Below are 19,049 nucleotides of genomic sequence, written 5' to 3'. Positions count from 1 at the left end.
TTTCTTCCTGTTCTGTATGTGCAGCCAACAAGGCCGCTCACTCCAGACCTGCTGGTCTGCTCCAGCCATTGCCTGTGCCCAATGCTCCCTGGCAGCATATAGCTATGGATTTTACTATGGACCTGCCTCTCTCTGCTGGATGCAGTGCTGTCTGGGTGGTGGTGGATCGATTTTCGAAGATGGCCCACTTCGTTCCTCTGACCGGTCTTCTTTCGGCTCCTCAGCTGGCCAAGCTGTTCATCCAATGCATCTTCTGCCTGCACGGCTTGCCGCAGCATATTGTCTGATCGAGGGGTTCAGTTTACCTCGAAGTTCTGGAGAGCCCTCTGCGGACTCCTCGGTGTGAAGTTGGACTTTTCATCAGCCTACCATCCTCAGTCCAATGGTCAGGTCGAGAGGATCAATCAGATCTTGGAGAACTACCTAAGCCACTTCATCTCCAAGCAGCATGGTGACTGGGTGCAGTTGCTTCCGTGGGCTGAATTCTCCTACAATAATCACACCAGCGAGTCCACAAGGAATACACCGTTCTTCATTGTTTACGGCCAGCGTCAATGAATTCCTCTCCCGGTGCCCGATACTTCCGAGGTACCAGCGGCTGACTCCGCTTTTAAAGACTTCCTGCAGATTTGGCAGCAGACTCGATCCTCCATCCTAATGGCAGTCGACCGCATGAAATGGAAGGCTAACACAAGGAGAAGAGAACCTCTTCAGTTTCTTCCTGGCACGAGGGTCTCGTTGTCTTCCAGGAATATCCGACTAAGGGTGCCATCATGCAAATTTGCTCCCAGGTTCCTCGGATCCTTCGAGATCCTACAGCAGATCAACCCTATCGCCTATAAGCTTCGGCTGCCTCCTACCGTCAAGATCCCCAACTCCTTCCATGTCTCCCTCCTGAAGCCGGTGATTCTGAACCGCTACACCAAAACTCCTAGCCCTGTGGTTGCCTCCAGCGGCCCTTCAGACACCTTTGAGGTTAAGGAGATCTTGGACACCAAAAAAGTGAGGGGAAAGACCTTTTATTTGGTGGATTGGAGGGGGTTTGGTCCTGAAGAGAGGTCTTGGGAGCCAGAGGAGAACCTCAATGCTCCTATTTTTCTGAAGAAGTTTCTCTCTCGCTCTGGACCCAAGAAGAGGGGGCATAAGAGGGGGGATACTGTAATGTCTGTGGCTGCGGGCAGTCAGCTCCAATCCCCCCCTGACAGCCGCAGCCACAAGTCGGCAAGCGCTGGCCCCAGCCTCCTCCTCAGGAGACGCCAGCTCTCGCTTCCACTCACCTCAGTCGGATCCCGTAGCGAAAAATAACATTTGCATAATAATTTGGAACGCGGTATATGGATCTCTTCGTCTTTGTATCGATTACCGAGGTTTGAACCAAATAACAGTCAAAAACAAGTACCCTTTGCCGCTCATCTCAGAGCTCTTCAACAGAATTTGTGGGGCCAAGGTGTTCACAAAGCTGGATCTAAGTAATAAAGTGATCCGTATCCACAAAGGTGACAAGTGGTAAACCGCATTCAACACCCGAGACGGTCATTACGAATATCTCGTGATGCCCTTTGGATTGTGTAACTGTAATGTCCGTGGCTGTGGGCCATCAGCTCCAATCCCCCCCTGACAGCCACAGCCACGAGTCGGCAAGCGCTGGCCCCAGCCTCCTCCACAGGAGTCGCTTCCACTCACCTCAGTCGGATCCCGTAGGGTGTGCGCTCACGCTCGTGCCCGCTCTTAAAGGGGCAGCACGCGTACCGGACTTTTGATGAACTTTGACCCGTGAGTACCCTGGACTATAAGAGGGGTCCAGCCCCCTGCTTCTATGCCTGAGCGTTGTTGATGTTTCCTAAGTTTGTCTATGTGATGACCTCCTAGTGTGTTCCTGTTCCTGTACCTGTTCTAGTTCCTGTTCCTGTTCCTTGCATTCCATACCATCCTGGTCGAGCACTGTGCTGTGCCAAAGTCGTGTCGTGCTGTATCCCACGTCTGACCTGCTTCACTTCGCCTGATGTCTACCTGCTGCCTAGTCCCAGCCGAGCCTGCCTTTCTGCTGTCCGAGCTACCACAGGTACCTATACGAACTATAGACATTGTCCTGCACCCTGTTGGCCAGCTGCCATACCGCCAAGGCGGTACGGCCCAGTGGGTTCACAGACCCTTCGTGACAGTAACGCTCCAGCTATGTTCCAGGAATTCTTTAATGACATCTTCTGGGATCTGCTGTATTTCTGTGTGGTGGTCTATTTGGACGACCTCCTGATCTACTCACCCAATCTGAGGACTCATCGGAAGCATGTTCACCAAGTCTTGTTGCGGTTAAGTGGGAATCGACTATATGCTAAACTCAATAAATGTGTGTTCGAGATAAACTCTCTGCCCTTCCTGGGCTACATTGTCTCCAATCGTGGGCTCAAGATGGATCCAGAGAAGGTGAAGTCCGTCTTAGAGTGGCCATGTCCACAGGGTCTTCGGTCTATACAACTATTTTTGGGATACGCAAACGTCTACCGGCAATTTATCCCAAACTTCTCGTCTCTGACTGCTCTAATATCTGCTCTCTCTAAGTAGGGGGTGAACGGCAAGGTTTGGCCTCCGGAGGCAGAGTCATTATTTACCAGCCTCAAGAGCACTTTCACCTCAGCCTCTGTCCTTCATCATCTTGACGCATCTCGACAGTTCTATCTGGAGGTTTATGTGTCTTTCGTCAGACAGTGGCTTGTGGTTTCTTTTCCAAATTATTCTCTTCTGCAGAGCGCAACTACTCCATCAGGGGGTTGGGAGTTGCTGGCCATCAAGTTGGCATTAGAGGAGTGGAGACACTTGCTGGAGGGCGCTATTCATCCTATCATCATTTATACAGATCCCAAGAACCTGATTAAATCCTCGCCAAGCCAGATGGTTGCAGTATTTTGCCTGATTCCAATTCCTGCTCCACTACCGCCCTGCAGACAAAAATGTGAAGGCTGATGCCCTGTCTCGATCATTTGAAACTAATGACTCTGAGGAGATTCCTCAATATATCATAGATCCTTCTAGGATTATTGCCGCTAATCCTTTGTAAATTAGAGACATTCCACCCGGAAAGACTTTTCCCAATTTAAATTTTTTATTAAGATTATTGAAAATTACATCAAAGTTTAATTCCATAGTTCAGAGGAATATAAACCATAACATGAGTACAAAAAGAACATAAAACAGAGAACAGAATGTAAAAGAATCCATGACTGCTAGAGGAATAAGGAGTAAAAGAAATGTTATAGATGTTGAGCAATTATCAAAACATAGTTTATTTCTGATAAGACTGTATAATCACATTATCTAGTCGAAATACATTTAACAATAAGAGGTCATACAACCTATTGCGTATTACAAAGATACAGGATATTCCACATCAATCAGGTACACCATGAAGTTGCGGACGAGGGGTAGGGAGTTGATCCATAAAGTCTGACCAGAGAGACCATCGAGAGGCAAAGGCAAAATATCTGCCATTTTGTGATGCTAACATTTTTTAAGCCAGTCCAGACGAACCTGATTAGTAAATTCCTGAATTACAAGGTGGTGTCGGGGACTTCCAGGATCAAGTTATCACAAGCTTAGCAGCCATTATTATATGTCCCACAACCATCCGGATGTGTCTCGGGATATCCAGAATGCAAATACAGCATAGAGACAGCATCGGGGATGGGTGGATTGGGCATCGGGTAACTTTAGCTATTAACCCCTATCCGCACAAGTAAGTAACTGTACATCGTTGCGGGAGGTTACTTCCCGCACGAGGACGTACAGTTGAGTTTTTTCCGGTGCACACTGTCGGCGACAGTGTGCATCGGGAACTGGGAGGTCAGCTGTCTCCGACAGCTGACACTCCACTCTTGCCGGCCAGCGGTCCTTTGCCACTGATTTCGGCGAATTAACCTCTTAAATACGGCGACAAGGTGTGCATCGGGAACTGGGAGATCAGCTGTCCCCGACAGCTGACACTCCAGTGATGCCGATCAGCGACTCATCGCCCCTGATTTTGGCAATTAACCCGATTAAATGTGGTGCTCGATTGTGATCAACACATTTAGGAGGTTTGTAGCACATCAGCAGCCCCCATGCAATTGTGGGGGCTGCTGATGCTTGTGATGGCATCCGGAGGCAAGGCAACGGCCTCCGGGTCTGCCATGTATGGAAGCCTATGAGAACCAGCCTCAGGCTGGCCCTCGTAGACTAACTGTCAGAGTGACTGTGACGTCACACTGACAGTTGGATTACGTTACACTACCTAGGTAATGTAATGTATTCTAGCAGCGATCAAAGCTGCAGGTAAAAAAAATAAAGTGTAAAAAGTAAAAAAAAGTTAATAAAAATGTTTTAGAAAAGTGTAAAAATAAAAGTTTTTGTTTTCCTATAATAAGTCATTTATTATAGGGAAAAAATGTAAACGTAAACAAAAAGTACACATATTTGGTATCACCGTGTTCGTAACGACACAAACGATGAAACTATAATGTTAGTTTTTCCGCACGGTGAACGCCGCATACAAAATAAATGTAAAACTATGTCAGCATCGCTATTTTTTGGTCACCACCCCTCCCAAGATATAGAATAAAAAGTGATCAAAAAATCGCATTTAACCCAAAATAGTACCAATAAAAACTACAACCCGTCCCGCAAAAAACAAGCCCTTACACAGCTTTCTTGACAAAAAAATAAAGTTACGGCTCAGATTATGGTGTCTCAGAAAATAAATTATTTTATAGAAACTTAATTTCATTGTGCAAACGCTGCAAAACTTAAAAAAACGATACACATATGGTATCGCCGGAATCGTACCGACCAGCAGAATAAAGTACAACCTAATTTATTGCGCACAATGAACGCTGTAAGAAATAAAGAATTTAAAGCGACAAAATCGCTGTTTTTTGGTCACCTTAGCTCTAAAAAAGATCCTGTGGGGTCAAAATGCTCACTATACCCCTAGAAAAATTCCTTGAGGGGTATAGTTTCCAAAATAGGGTCACTTTTGGGGGGTTTCCACTGTTTTGGTCCCTCCGGGGCGTTGCAAACCCGACATGGCACTGAAAACCAATCCAGCAAAGTCTGTGCTCCAAAATCCAAAAGGCGCTCCTTCCCTCCTGAGCCCTGTTGTGGGTCCAAACATCAGTTTATGACCACATATGGGGTATTGCCGTAATCGGGAGAAATTGCTGTACAAATGTTGGGGTGCTTTTTCTCCTTTATTCCTTGTAAAAATGAAAAAAATCTATGTTTTCAAAGAAAAAAAAGGTGATTTTCATTTTCACAGGCTAATTCTACTAAATTCTGCAAAAAAAAATGTGGGGTAAAAATGCTAACTATACCCCTAGAAAAATGCCTTGAGGGGTGTAGTTTCCAAAATGGGGTAACTTTTGGGGGGTTTCGACTGTTTATGTACCACAAGACCTCTTCAAACCTGACATGGTGCCTAAAATATATTCCTAAAAAAAGGAGGCCCCAAAATCCTCTAGGTGTTCCTTTGCTTCTGAGGCCGGTGTTTCAGTCAATTAGGACACTAGGGCCACATGTGGGATATTTCTAAAATCTTCAGAATCTGGGCAATATATATTGATTTGCTTTTCTCTAGTAAAACCTTCTGTGTTACAGATTTTTTTTTTACAAATGAATTTCACCTCTACTTTGCCTTAATTCCTGTGAAACGCCTAAAGGGTTAAAATACTTTATGAATGTGGTTTTGAATACCTTGAGGGGTGCAGTTTTCAAAATGGGTTGATTTATGGGGACTTTCTAATATATTAGGCCCTCAAAGCCACTTCAGAACTGAACTGGTTCCTGAAAAAATGGCCTATTGAAATTTTCTTGAAAACATGAGAAATTGCTGCTAAAGCTCTAAGCTTTGTAACGTCCTAGAAAAATAAAAGGATGTGAAAAAAAATGATGCAAACATAAAGTAGACATATGGGGGATGTTAACTAGTAACTATTTTGTGTGGTATTACTATCTGTTTTACAAGCAAATACATTTAAATTTAGAAAAATTCAAATTTTTGCTAAAATTGTAAGTTTTTCACAAAAAAATATTGAATTTATTGACCACATTTTTTCACTAACATAAAGTACAATATGTCACGAGAAAACAATCTCAGAATCGCTTGGATAGAGACAAAAGCATTCCGGAGTTATTACCACATAAAGTGACACGTCAGATTTGCAAAAATCATCTGTGTCCACAAGGCCAAAACAGACTGTGTCCTAAAGGGGTTAAGGAGAATGTCACCCTCCAAAAATCATACACTAGCGAACAGTTCCACCATGCATGAAGAAAGTCACTCCTTTCTCCAGAGTTGCTCCAACACATGGGGGAATAGCACGAGCTAAACCTTGAAATTTGTGCAGGGGTTTTATACAATCTCATCAAAATTTGGTTTCCCAATGCGTTAAACTATGAGAAGCTTGCTTTGACCCTTTGATAGCCTGCTTCCAATCAGTCATTGTGAGATTGAGGTTTCCCATGCCAAGAAGTGACCTGGTTTCAAGGATAGTTGAGGTTGTTGGAGAGCAGAATAAAAAAAGTAGATACCGTTGATCTGTTGAGAAGATCTGTTAAAATACTCTATGGCTAACTTAGGGATAGTCGGAGAGTCTGGTGGCCAGGACTGTAAAATGTGTCTGAGACTGAGATATTTGTAAAAGTCCTGATTTGTAATGTCGTACATATCTCTGATATGTTGGAATGAGACAAGTCCAGTGGACTTCAGGAGAAGATTTATCTGTGAAATGCCCGCTTCTTCCCATCCCTGGAAGGAGAGGTCTGGGATTTTAGTGGATAAGTATCGGATTGGTAAATGTTTCAGCAGTTTGTATTCCCCAATAAGTGTATTCTTGTACAGGTATTTCCAAGCCACCACAGAAACAGAGATTGTAGATGAGCGGATCAGGAAACTCATTGAAGTTTGGTCATTGGAATGTAATAATGAGGTAAGAGGTGCTCTAGCTAAGTCTCTTTCAATGGCAACCCACTTTAGGTCTGAGTTATTGTTCCACCAATGTCGAAGATGGGAGAAAAATGTAGCAACATAATACTTTCTTACATCCGGGACCCCCATCAGACCAAGGCCGAACCATGATGGAGATGCATATCCTAGGCTTTCTTCCAGCCCAAATAAAATTGGTAAGTAAGCTTTGCAATTTTTGTAAAAAGGTGACAGGAACAGGGATAACAACAGCCCGAAAAACATACAAAATAATAGGAAGTATCATCATCTTAACAATAGCCGTACGACCTGCCCAAGGAATCATACGTTTAGAAAAGGTTTACAGAAGATGCGAGACTTTGGGAATGAGGGGAAGGTCATTTTTAGTATACATTTGTGAACTGGGACTCGTCAGGAATGAACCCAAGTAAGTCAGGGAGCCTTCCTGCCATGAATATAGTAATTGAGAGGCAAGCAAAGTACAGATTGATTTATCTATTCCAATGTCCAAGATTTGAGATTTAGTATCATTGACTTTATAATACGATATTTTGCCGAATTCTGAGAGAACCGCTTGTAATGCCGGCAAAGAGGAGAGGGGCTGCGTGCAGGATATAATGACATCATCCGCATATAATCCTATTTTGTAGGTATAGTGGCTCACCTGGATGCTATGGATGTCTGAAGATGATCGCATTTTTTCGGCCAGAGGCTCCATGAACATAGCTAATATTATCGAGGATAAAGGGCAACCCTGACTAGTCTTGTTTGTGATGTTGAAGGATTCGAAAAGAAAACCGCAGGACAGTACCTTAGCCGAAGGTGTGGAGTAAAGGGCCAGAATAGCAGATTTAATTCCGTCCCTAAATCCGAACTTATCTAATATATGTGACAAGTATCCCCAGTGGACCCTGTTGAACGCCTTCTCTGCATCCAAAACAAAAAGCAGAGAAGGCGTTCGAGAGGCATCCACCTTTTGAATTCGATTAAAAAATCTTTGGGTTCCATCAGGGGCCTGTCTGCCTGACATAAGACCAACTTGGTCAGGATTGATTAACCGCGGGATTACATGCAGAAGTCTGTCGGCCAACAGTTTACCGTAAATTTTGATATCAGAGTTCAGAAAGGAAATAGGACAGAAATTAGCGGGGGTAACTGGATCCTTTCCCGGTTTTGATAAAGTCACAATGGTGGCGGCTAGCATTTCTATTAGGAAGTTTCCATCTGCGATGGCTTTATTAAACACCTGAACTAAATGTGGGGTCAGTATAGACGAGTGACATTTATAGTAATAGTTGGAAAACCCATCAGGTCCCGGGGCCTTATGTGGTTTTAAGAGAGGAGATACATTTACTAATTTCCTGACTAGTAAAGGGAGAAGATAGTTTCTCCACCTTGTGAAGAGACCGTTGGGAGGGAAATGGAATTTAGAATTTTTTGTATATCGTGAGTATTCAGCTGTATCAAGTTTTTTTTCGAGATGAAGGTTGTATAGAGAGGAATAGTGTGATTGAAACTTTTTAGCAATTAGTCAAGGATCAAGAATTTAATTATTTAGGGCATCTCTTAGGAACGCTATACAAAATCTAGATGACACTTGTGTAATTTTTTTTGTCCAGTATTGCACCCTCCCTATTATTGGGTACCTAGGACTGGAGTTGTAGCTTTTTAAGGGCTCTGACATATTGGGAGGTCAACAAGGATTGTAGCTGCACCCTTAGTCTACGAAGCTCCGAAAGGAGTTGTGGATTCATAGTTAATTTATTCTTGGATTCCATGTCCGCTATTGTGGAGCCTAAGTCACAGATTTCCTTTTCCCATTTTGCAGCGGATCCTGCTTTAATAAGCATACCGCACATGTATGCCTTATGGGTGTTCCATGAGGTATGAGGGCTCTGTACTGAGCCAACATTATCTAAAAAAAAAGTTGGACAAACTGTTTTTCAGGGATTGTTGGTGATCAGGGTGTAGTAGGATTTAACTTCTTCCTGACCGCCCACTGTCTTTTGACGTCAGGCGGTGCAGGTCCCGAGCCTACAACGATGTCTTTTGGCGTCGCTGTAGGAGAGGCTGATGAGCGCTCGTGTTAGCGCTCATCCTCTCAGCAGGAGCTGTAACTAACAGCTCCTGATCTTAGAGCAGCCTCCTGAACACAGCTGGGGTCGGAAAACATTCGGACCCCAGCTGTTTAACCCTTTGATTACCGCGGTCCGTGACCGCGGCATGACCAAAGAAAATTCCCCTCTTTGATTGCATCACCGGGATTCCGGTGATGCGATCAAACACCGGGGAATCCCTCTGCACTCAGCCCTGGGGACCAACAAAGGACTCCAGGGCTGTCTGTTCCGTTTGCCTGCTGTTCGGGCACACAAAAAGTCAAACAACGCTGTCAGTTCCTAAAGGAACTTTGAGGCAGCTTTTTAGTTTCTACCTTACAAAAAAATACCCTCAGGGTATGTTCACACGCAGTGTTTTCAGACATAATTCGGGCGTTTTACACCTCGAATTACGCCTGAAAAACGCCCCTAATATGCCTACAAACATCTGCCGATTGCTTTCAACGGGTTTTACGTTGCATGAGCCTTAATTTTACGCGTCGCTGTCAAAATACGGCGCGTAAAATGACGGCTCGTCAAAAGAAGTGCAGGACACTTCTTGGGACGTTTTTGGAGGCGTTTTCCATTGACGCCATTGAAAAACATCTCCAAAAACGGCCGTAAAATACACCGCGAAAAACGCGAGTTGCTACAAAAATGTCTGAAAATCAGGAGCTGTGCAGAGCGTTCCAAAAAGATAAGATTGGGCACCATTTATCAGTGCGACACTGGCCACACATCATTATTATTTATTAACTGCATTATCATACCCTGTTGTACTGCGCACAGCTTACATATGCCCCCACATTATAAACTGAAATGCCAGTAAAACCCACACAGAACTACTACCATGCAAAATCTGCACTTCAAAAGCCAAATGTGCTCCCTCCCTTCTGAGCCCTACAGTGTGCCAAAACTGCAGTTTACGTCCACATATGTGGAATCACCATACCCGGGAGAACCCTCTTAACAATTTATGAAGTATTTGTCTTCAGTGGCACACAGTGTGCATATGATATTGTGCACTAAAATGGTTTATTGGTTGAAAATTGCAATTTTCACTTTGCACTATCCGCTGTGCATTAACCCCATCGCGCACTATTACGCAATAGGACGTCATGGTGCGGGGGGGGGGGTAAGGTGATGTATGGAGTGGGCTCACGCGCTGAGCCCACTCCATACGCTGCGGTTGTCAGCTGTGTATTACAGCTGACACCCGGGGCTAAAGGACAGGAATTGTAATGACAGGGATAGGGAAACAGACAAGTGAGCCCTAATCTACCCGCCACTCAGTCCCTGCCTACTTGCAACGACCCGCCCTAGGCGACGGGGTACAACTGGGCGATGGTCCCTACACTCAGTAAGTGCACGACAGACAACCAGACAAGGAAACACAGAACAAAGGGAAACGGGGCAGTTGCCCACGGCAACACCGTGAGCAATAAGAGAAGTAAATGAGCCGAGTCAAACCAGGAGAGTATGAGGTGCCAAACGCAGAGCAGGAGAGTAGTGAACAAGCCGAGTCAAACCAGGAGTGTACGAGGTACCAAACGCAGAGCAGAAGAGTAGTCAGTAAGCCAAAGTCATATGAAGCAGGGTCAAATAGTACAGAAGCTGCAGCAGGGCCAGGAAACCAGCAGAGAAGAATCACAAGCAAAGGAGGAACAGGAAAGGCAGGTATAAATAGACAGAGGGCGGGAGCTAGCTCCGTCTGGCCAGGCTGTGATAGGCTCTCCCACTCCTAAGCCTGCCATCCTGAGTGGTGGAAGATGGAGTCAGTCTCACAGACATAGAAGCAGGTGCAGACTGATTACCTATGAGCGTGGATACAGAAGCTGTGCCTGGCAGATCCTTAACAGGAATAGTGATCGTGCTGTTATACAAGCCTGTAAAAATGAGAATATACTGCAATACGCCTCCTGAGGAAAACTAATTAGAAACGCTTGTCGAGGCGAGGTGACCAGACATCACTGACTATTTACCTAGGTGAGCTATTTAATTTACTGTTTATATCTCATAGTATCTGATGAATCTAGAGCAGTTTGTAGCTATACATATACACATACGTCGTTTTCCAGTTCCATTTTTTTTAATACAATTTCATTGCATTTATTACCTATATTAAAAAGTGTTTAACATTGTGAACTGTCAATCTATTATATCACTGCATTACATAAATCATTATTTGGTTAACCATCTCCTGTATCAGAGATCTTTCATGTATACTGATATTTCACTTTATGATAGTCTCCTATTCTAATGTGGCCATCTACTATTTATTTAGTATGTGTACTGGTCTATTTTGGTTATCCATTATTGATTTTATTATGTGCAATATTTTATGTATTTTCAATAAAATGTATACTATTTGATATAAGTAGCCATGATTACATGACCCTTTTTCTAGATAGGTTGTATATATTTGCAAGGAGTTGCAGTCACGCTCAATTGTTGGGATTATATATATGTATAATATATTAGTATTGTAGTGTATTTTACAGCGATCTAATGATCGCTAATTCAGGTCCCCTAGGGGGACTAATAAAAGGTGTAAAAAAAGTTAAATAAAGTTATTAGTAAATGATAAGTCCAAAAAAACAAACCAACACTTTTCCTATTTTTCCTCTAATGTAAAAAAGCAACAACAAAAAAAAAAATTGCCATTGCTGCGCCGTAAAATTTTGAGCTAGTACAATATACCATTATTTAACTCGCATGGTGTACGCCATAAAAAATAAAGAATTTAAAATGCCCAAATCGCTTTTTTTTGTCATCTTAGCTCTCAAAAAAAGTAATAAAAAGTGATCAAAAAGTTGTATGTACCAAAAGATGGTAACAATAAAAACTACAGCTCGTCCCAAAAAAATAAGCCCCCACACCTCTCAATCGTAAAATATATTAAAAAAACTAATTATATATAGTTACATAGTTAGTACGGTTGAAAAAAGATACATGTCCATCAAGTTCAACCAAGGGATGGGAAAAGGGAAGATAAAAATGTCTACACAATATCTTGCTGGCCTTTGAAGCAGCTGATTGACATTGCATGCTGTTATTTAGTTTATGGTTTACAAGTACACCCAGATCCTTCTCAACAAGTGACTCCCCCAGGATAGCTCCCCTAGGACATATGATGCATGCAGTTTGTTGGTACCCAGATACATAACTTTACATTTATCTACATTAAACTTCATTTGCCAACTGGACGCCCAAACACTTAGTTTGTTTAAATCCGCTTGCAATTCACAAGCATCTTCCACAGACTGAACTATATTACATAGCTTGGTGTCATCTGCAAAAATAGAAATAGTGCTATTAATCCCATCCTGTATATCATTAATAAATAAGTTGAATAATAGTGGTCCTAGCACTGAACCCTGGGGTACACCACTTATAACCGGCGACCAGTCAGAGTAGGAATCATTGACCACAACTCTCTGGATATGGTCCTTGAGCCAATTCTCAATCCAATTACAAACTATACTTTCTAAACCTATAGTCCTTAATTTACCCATTAGACATCTATGGGGGACAGTGTCAAATGCCTTTGCAAAGTCCATAAGCACTATATCCACAGCGGCCCCTCTGTTTAGGCTTCTGCTCACCTCTTCATAAAAACATATCGGGTTAGTTTGACAACTTCTGTCCTTAGTAAAACCATGCTGGCTGTCACTTATAATATTTTTTGTCACATAATCCTGTATATAGCCCCTCAATAGCCATTCAAACATTTTCCCCACGATGGATGTTAAGCTTACTGGTCTATAATTAGCCGATATGGTATCACCATCATCGTATTGAGCCGCATAATTAATTTAAATTGTCGTTTTTACTGCACAGTGAAAGCCGTAAAAATGAAATCCAAAAAGCAATGGAGGAATCGTAGTTTTTCCAATTTAAGCCCGCAAAGATTTTTTTTTCCGTATATCAGTACATTATATGGTACTTTAAGGGTATGTTCAAACGGTTAACAAAATACGGCTGAAAATACGGAGCTGTTTTCAAGGGAAAACAGCTCCTGATTTTCACCCGTTTTTATTCAAACTAGAGTTTTTTGCGGCTGTTTTTACGCCCTTTTTTGGAGCTGTTTTTCTATTGAGTCAATGAAATTTTGAAAATGAGGCGTAAAAAAACGCCCCGTTGGAACACAACACCATATTACCCATTAAAATCAATGGGCAGATATTTGTAAGCGTTCTGCTTCCGATTTTTCAGCCGTTTTTCGCAATGTTTACAGTGTGAACATACCCTAAATGGTGTCATTAGAAACTACAACTTCTCCCGCAAAGAATAAGCCCTTACACCACTCTATTGACGGAAAAAGATAAAAGTTATGGCTCTTGGAATGTGGGGAAATAAAAACTAAAATGAAAAGGCAAAAGACTGATCAGTCCTGAAAGGTCAATTGACTTCTAATGAAAAACATTTATGTTGTCAATTGCAAAACAGCGGGGGTGGTTTACCTCATTACATGCCCATGCCCCCTTAACTATGTGGGCAAAACGGCACGACAATTTCGGCGCCGGATAAGGGAGCATGTTGGAGATATTATTCATGCTAGGGACACCCCAATATCTAAGCATGTGCATGCTAAACACCAAGGTCATGCAGCATGTTTAAAGTTTCAAGCAATTGTACTCATTAGACCCCCTAAAAGAGGAGGTGACTGGGACAATTTAATTCTACGCAAAGAAGCCCAATGGATCCATAGACTGGCATGCATACAACCAGCGGGTTTAAACGAGCAGACTAATTATACATGTTTTATCTAATATGCAATACCATTCCTCTTTAGGTGGCCAATATTTACCTTGGGTTGCCGTTTTGGGTGGGTGGTTTTATTTTGCATAGTGTACTATGTTTGATATGGCCATATTGGCCAACCAACATATAAAGAGATCTTTTGTCAGACTTTCCAAATAGGAGGGACTCCGTAATCTTGTCCACCTAATATGTGTTTATAAACTAAAGAGTTGCTTTTGTGAGGTAGTCCACTTGCGGTGGGTAACTGTCCCGCAAGACATACCTACAAAATAAATTATCGTTTTGCTCTTACCTTCCTCCTACTTGGCAGTCCGGGCGATACGTCCTTGGCTTCTACTGCGCCTGCGCGTTCGGCTTGATGCGGTCGATGATGACCCCTGGCTGTCAGCTGACGGCGGGGGGTCACATGGGCAGGTGTCACGAATTGAGAGGGTGCGGTGATTGGTCAGTTCATGTAGCGCCGCCAAATACGAGGGGTGGAGTTTTGGTGCTTATAGTAACCCAGCGCCTGCAATGAAGTATGCCGTTGACATCGATACGAGCATCTTCCCGTGACGCACAGCAGAATATCTGCTGTTGAACATTATTATCGCTGGTGATGAGGCCAGAGTGACCAAGATACGGACCCCTGAGGATGAGTATCTGAAACGCGTAGGGTCGTTTATTGTATATGGAATGTCTGCATAGGGGACAGTAGCATTGTGTTACACCCAGCGCTAGGAGATCCGGTGATTGATTACGGACACTGGTGCTTTTTGGGGATTGTACTATTGTTGTGCCCAGGATAAATGCTGGTTCCAATATTGTTACAAACACTGAGATATATTTATCATAATGACTCAGTGTTTTTTGTTTAATACATTTTTTAATTTTCACGGTGGGGCTTACTTCACAGTGGTGTGTTACCCCTGTTTTTAAAACGAGTTACTATTAAAAGGTATATTTTACTCAGTTGTCACTTCAGTGAACCTTCTAATTTTTTCATATTGTGGGAGCACAATTATATTTATATCAATTTATACAGTGAATTTTTTGAAAAACATTTATGCTCACATGTGGGGTATTGCCGTACTCGGGAGAAATTGTTTTACAAATGTTGGGGTTCTTTTTCTACTTTATCAGTTGTAAAAATAAAAAAATGCAACATTTTATTGGAAAAATTGTTGATATTCATTTTCACGGACTAATTCTAATAAATTCTGCAAAAGACCTGTGGGGTCTAAATGGTCACTATACCCCTAGATAGATTCCATGAGGGGTGTAGTTTCCCAAATGGAGTCACTTTTGGTGTGTTTCCACTATTTTGCTCCCTCAGGGGCGACATGACACCCAAAAACCAATCCAGCTAAATTTGAGCTCCAAAAGCCAAATAGCGCTTCTTCACTTTTAAGCCCTGCCATGTGTCCAAATAGCAGTGTATGACCACATATGGGGTATTGCAGTAATCGGGAGAAATTGCTTTACAACTGATGTGGGGTTTTATCTCCTTTATTCCTTGTAAAAATGTAATATTTCTATGTTTTTATATTGAAAGTGATGTCAGGAGCAGAGCTGGAGTCCCAAGCAGTGTTACCTATAAGGTGCGCCCGCGCACCTTCCACGATCCACTCACTCACTAAAGTTTAAAGCCTGTGCACTGTCACGGGCAGATACAGTGGCGTCGCTAGCACCGGAGGGGGCTCCGGTGCTTGCGACAACCACATTCACTTGTATGTGCGTCCTCAGGAAGCACATACAAATGAATACTATAGGCTGCAGGCCACTTTACGCCTGCAGCCTATAAGGCGCTGGGAGTACCACATGCTGGTGTGATGACTTCACATCATCATGCCGGTCTGCGCATGCGTCCGAGAGGCAGTGTAGCGCTCAGTCTATCGTGGGAACGGGGCAAGGTAAGTACAACCTTTTTTTTTTTCTTAAGGAGCTGTGTGGCAGTATATACAGAGGGAGGGGGCTGTGTAGCACTATATACAAGGGGGGATTGCTGTGTAGCGCTATATACAAGGGGAGAAAGGGAGCTGAGTAGCGCTATATACAAGGTGAGAGGGGGCTGTCTAGCACTATATACAAGGGGAGAGGGGGCTGTGTAGCACTATATACAAGGGGAGGGGGGCTGTGTAGCCCTATATATAGGGGAAATTGAAGTTGCACTATCTACAGGGGGATTGCTGTGTGGTACTATCTACAGGGGGGTCTGTGTGGTACTATCTACAGGGGGGTCTGTGTGGCACTATCTACAGGGGGGTCTCTGTGGCACTATCTACAGGGGTCTGTGTGGCACCATCTACAGGGGTCTGTGTGGCACCATCTACAGGGGTCTGTGTGGCACCATCTACAGGGTACTGTGTGGCGCCATCTACAGGGGTCTGTGTGGCGCCATCTACAGGGGGGTCTGTGTGGCACCATCTACAGGGGGTCTGTATGGCACTATCTACAGGGGGGTCTGTGTGGCACTATCTACAGGGGGGTCTGTGTGGCACTATCTACAGGGGGCTGAGTGTCACTATCTATAGGGGGCTGAGTGTCACTATCTATAGGGGTCTGTGTGGCAGTATCTATAGGGGTCTGTGTGGCAGTATCTATAGGGGGCTGTGTGGCAGTATCTATAGGGGGCTGTGTGGCAGTATCTACAGGGGTCCGTGTGGCAGTATCTACAGGGGTCCGTGTGGCAGTATCTACAGGTGTCTGTGTGGCAGTATCTACAGGGGAGTCTGTGTGGCAGTATCGACGGGGGGGGGGTCTGTGTGGCAGTATCTACAGGTGGGTCTGTGTGGCAGTATCTACAGGGGGCTGTGTGTGGGGCTATCCACAGGGGGGCTGTGTGTGGAGCTATCTACAGGGGGGCTGTGTGTGTCGCTATCTACAGGGGGGTGACGCTATCTACAGGGGGATGTGTGTGGCGATATCTACAGGGCCTGTGTGGCGCTCTCTACAGGCGGTCTGTGTGACGCTATCTACAGGGACAGTGGTGTAATGAGGGATTCTTTCATTGATGCCTAGAATTGGTATTTATAATGGTCTATTTTACTGCTGTACTTGTAATATTATAGTATGTAAAAAAGTAACGTTTTCTTATTTAGTCGCTATATTAGTGTTAACTGGGGGTATTAGTTTTGGTCATCAGATCACCCTCCATTGATGGAGACTTGCCCTGCTCCCTACTGCCCCACTCAGGAGCTGCCAAGACTTAGAGGGAATATTAGTCCCAGGCAGAGCAGGCTCTGGGCTTGCTCCTGACATCACTGTTCATATATGGACAGCGATGTCAGGGGCTTCCCCAGAGTTTTGGAACAGAGCCTATACTAGTGCTCTGCTCTGGGACTCTGGCTCTGAGGATGCCCCTGACATCACATTCCGGTCCAGGAGAATCCCCTGACGTCACTGTCTATGGCTCCTACAGCAGTATTTGTGTGTGGCACTATCTACAGAGGGCACTGTGGCACTATCAGTGGAGAGAACTGTGGCACTATCTACAGAGGGCACTGTGGCACTATCTACAGTGGCCACTGTGGCACTATCTACAGAGGGCACTGTGGCACTATCTACAGAGGGCACTGTGGCATTATCTTGTGAAGTGTGTAGCATTATCTACAGAGGAGTGAAGGGCACTGTGGCAATATCTACAGAGGGCACTGTGGCAATATCTAAAGAGGGCACTGTGTCAATATCTACAGAGGGCACTGTGGCAATTTCTACAGAGGACATTGTGGCATTTTCTACAGAGGGCACTGTGGCACTATATAAAAAAGGGGCTGCCCAATCTTGCCATTCTTGTGTCTGCCAAATGCCGCCAACTGAGCAGCCAGACTGCATTTAGCGACACTTAAACGCAAAAATTGGATTGTTAAAATAAGCTCGTTGAGTTCAATGGAGAAGGGATAATTCACTACAAATGAAAAATTATGCGTTTTTTGTTGTGGAATAGCTGCACTTCCACAGCAAATATCCCAACTTGGAAAAAACCTGTTTCCCCTTTTAAATAAAAAAAGAATACCATATTTACCTCCCCTAGTGCTTCAGTAGCAACACAATTCTGCCCCCTCGGCTGGTCTCTGTTCAGCCTGCCCCCTGGGATGACGTTTTGTCCCATGTGATCACTGCATGGGACATGGCCAAGTTTGGTCCGTGAGAAACGGAATATATGTCGGCCGCATTTCCCAAAGTGAACACAGTTCAGGGTGCTGGAGTTCCTAGCTTCATAGTTATGTATCAAGCTAGGAGTCCCTGCCTCCTACTGTCCCGTACTGAAAACATGATTAGAGTATGGGACAGTATTCCCGCGGGGAGGCAGGGACTCACAGCATTATGGATGACTATGTTGCTAGGAGTTCGGCTCCCCGAACTGTGTTCAGTCTAGGAAATGCGGCCAACATATGGTTGGTCCATATATCACGGAACATACATGGCCATGTCAATCCAGCCTTAGGCCTGATTCACACAAGCGTGTCCATTTTGCTTCTGCAAAAAACACAGCATTTTTCCTGTGTTGCAGTCCCGTGTGCCATCAGTCTGTGTTCGGTGTGGCATTAGTTTTGAGGTCAGTCTTGGTGCACATTTTTTTCTTTATTTATTTTTTTCTCAGCATTTCTTTAACAACTGGTGTGTGAATCAAGGACAGCACACGGATGACGTCCGTGTGCTGTCCGTGATTTTCACGCACCCATAGACTTCAAAAACGGACTAGAATATGACATGTAGGGAGTTTCACGCAGCGGTGGGACGCTGCGTGAAAAATCACACGTCTGAATAGCCCCATTAGGGCTTGTTCACACGTTGTGGAATTGCTGTTTTTTTCCGTCCGGAATTGCGGACGTAAAACAACGCAGCAGATTACAGTAGCAGCAAAATTGACAGGATTAAACAAATTTATTCCGTAGTATGTCAATTGTATTTGCGTAAAAGCAGCTTATTTGTTTCGGGAATTCCCCATTGAATTCAATGGGGAGCTAAATCCCGCAACAAATAGCAGTTGTGTTTTTTTGCTGTGGGTTCGCAGCGATCCCACCGCAAAAAACGCAACCCAGAAAAAAAAAGCCTGATATTCACCTAGAAGTCTGTGTTCCTCCCTTCAGCGCAGCCCCCTGGGATGACGATTCATCCCATGTGACCGCTGCAGCCAATCACAGGCTTTAGCAGCGGTCACATGGGATGAAACGTCATCTCAGGAGGCCGGCCTGGGTGACGTCAGAAGGCCAGCCCCCTGGGATGACGCATCATCCCAGGTGACCGCCGCTGTA

General features: G+C 44.2%; 1 protein-coding gene across 2 annotated transcripts in view; it reads right to left on the bottom strand.

The window, feature by feature from the left end:
* The window catches only part of DLG3 (discs large MAGUK scaffold protein 3), a 434,105-nt gene that overhangs the window by 382,346 nt on the left and 32,710 nt on the right, over positions 1-19,049 (bottom strand). The gene's annotated exons all lie outside the window — the stretch shown is intronic.

The sequence above is a fragment of the Rhinoderma darwinii genome, chromosome 8 (genome assembly GCF_050947455.1).
Source record: "Rhinoderma darwinii isolate aRhiDar2 chromosome 8, aRhiDar2.hap1, whole genome shotgun sequence".
Taxonomy (NCBI): Eukaryota; Metazoa; Chordata; class Amphibia; order Anura; family Rhinodermatidae; genus Rhinoderma; species Rhinoderma darwinii.
The sequence above is the reverse complement of the archived record's forward strand: the minus strand, read 5'-3'. Positions and strand labels throughout refer to the sequence as shown.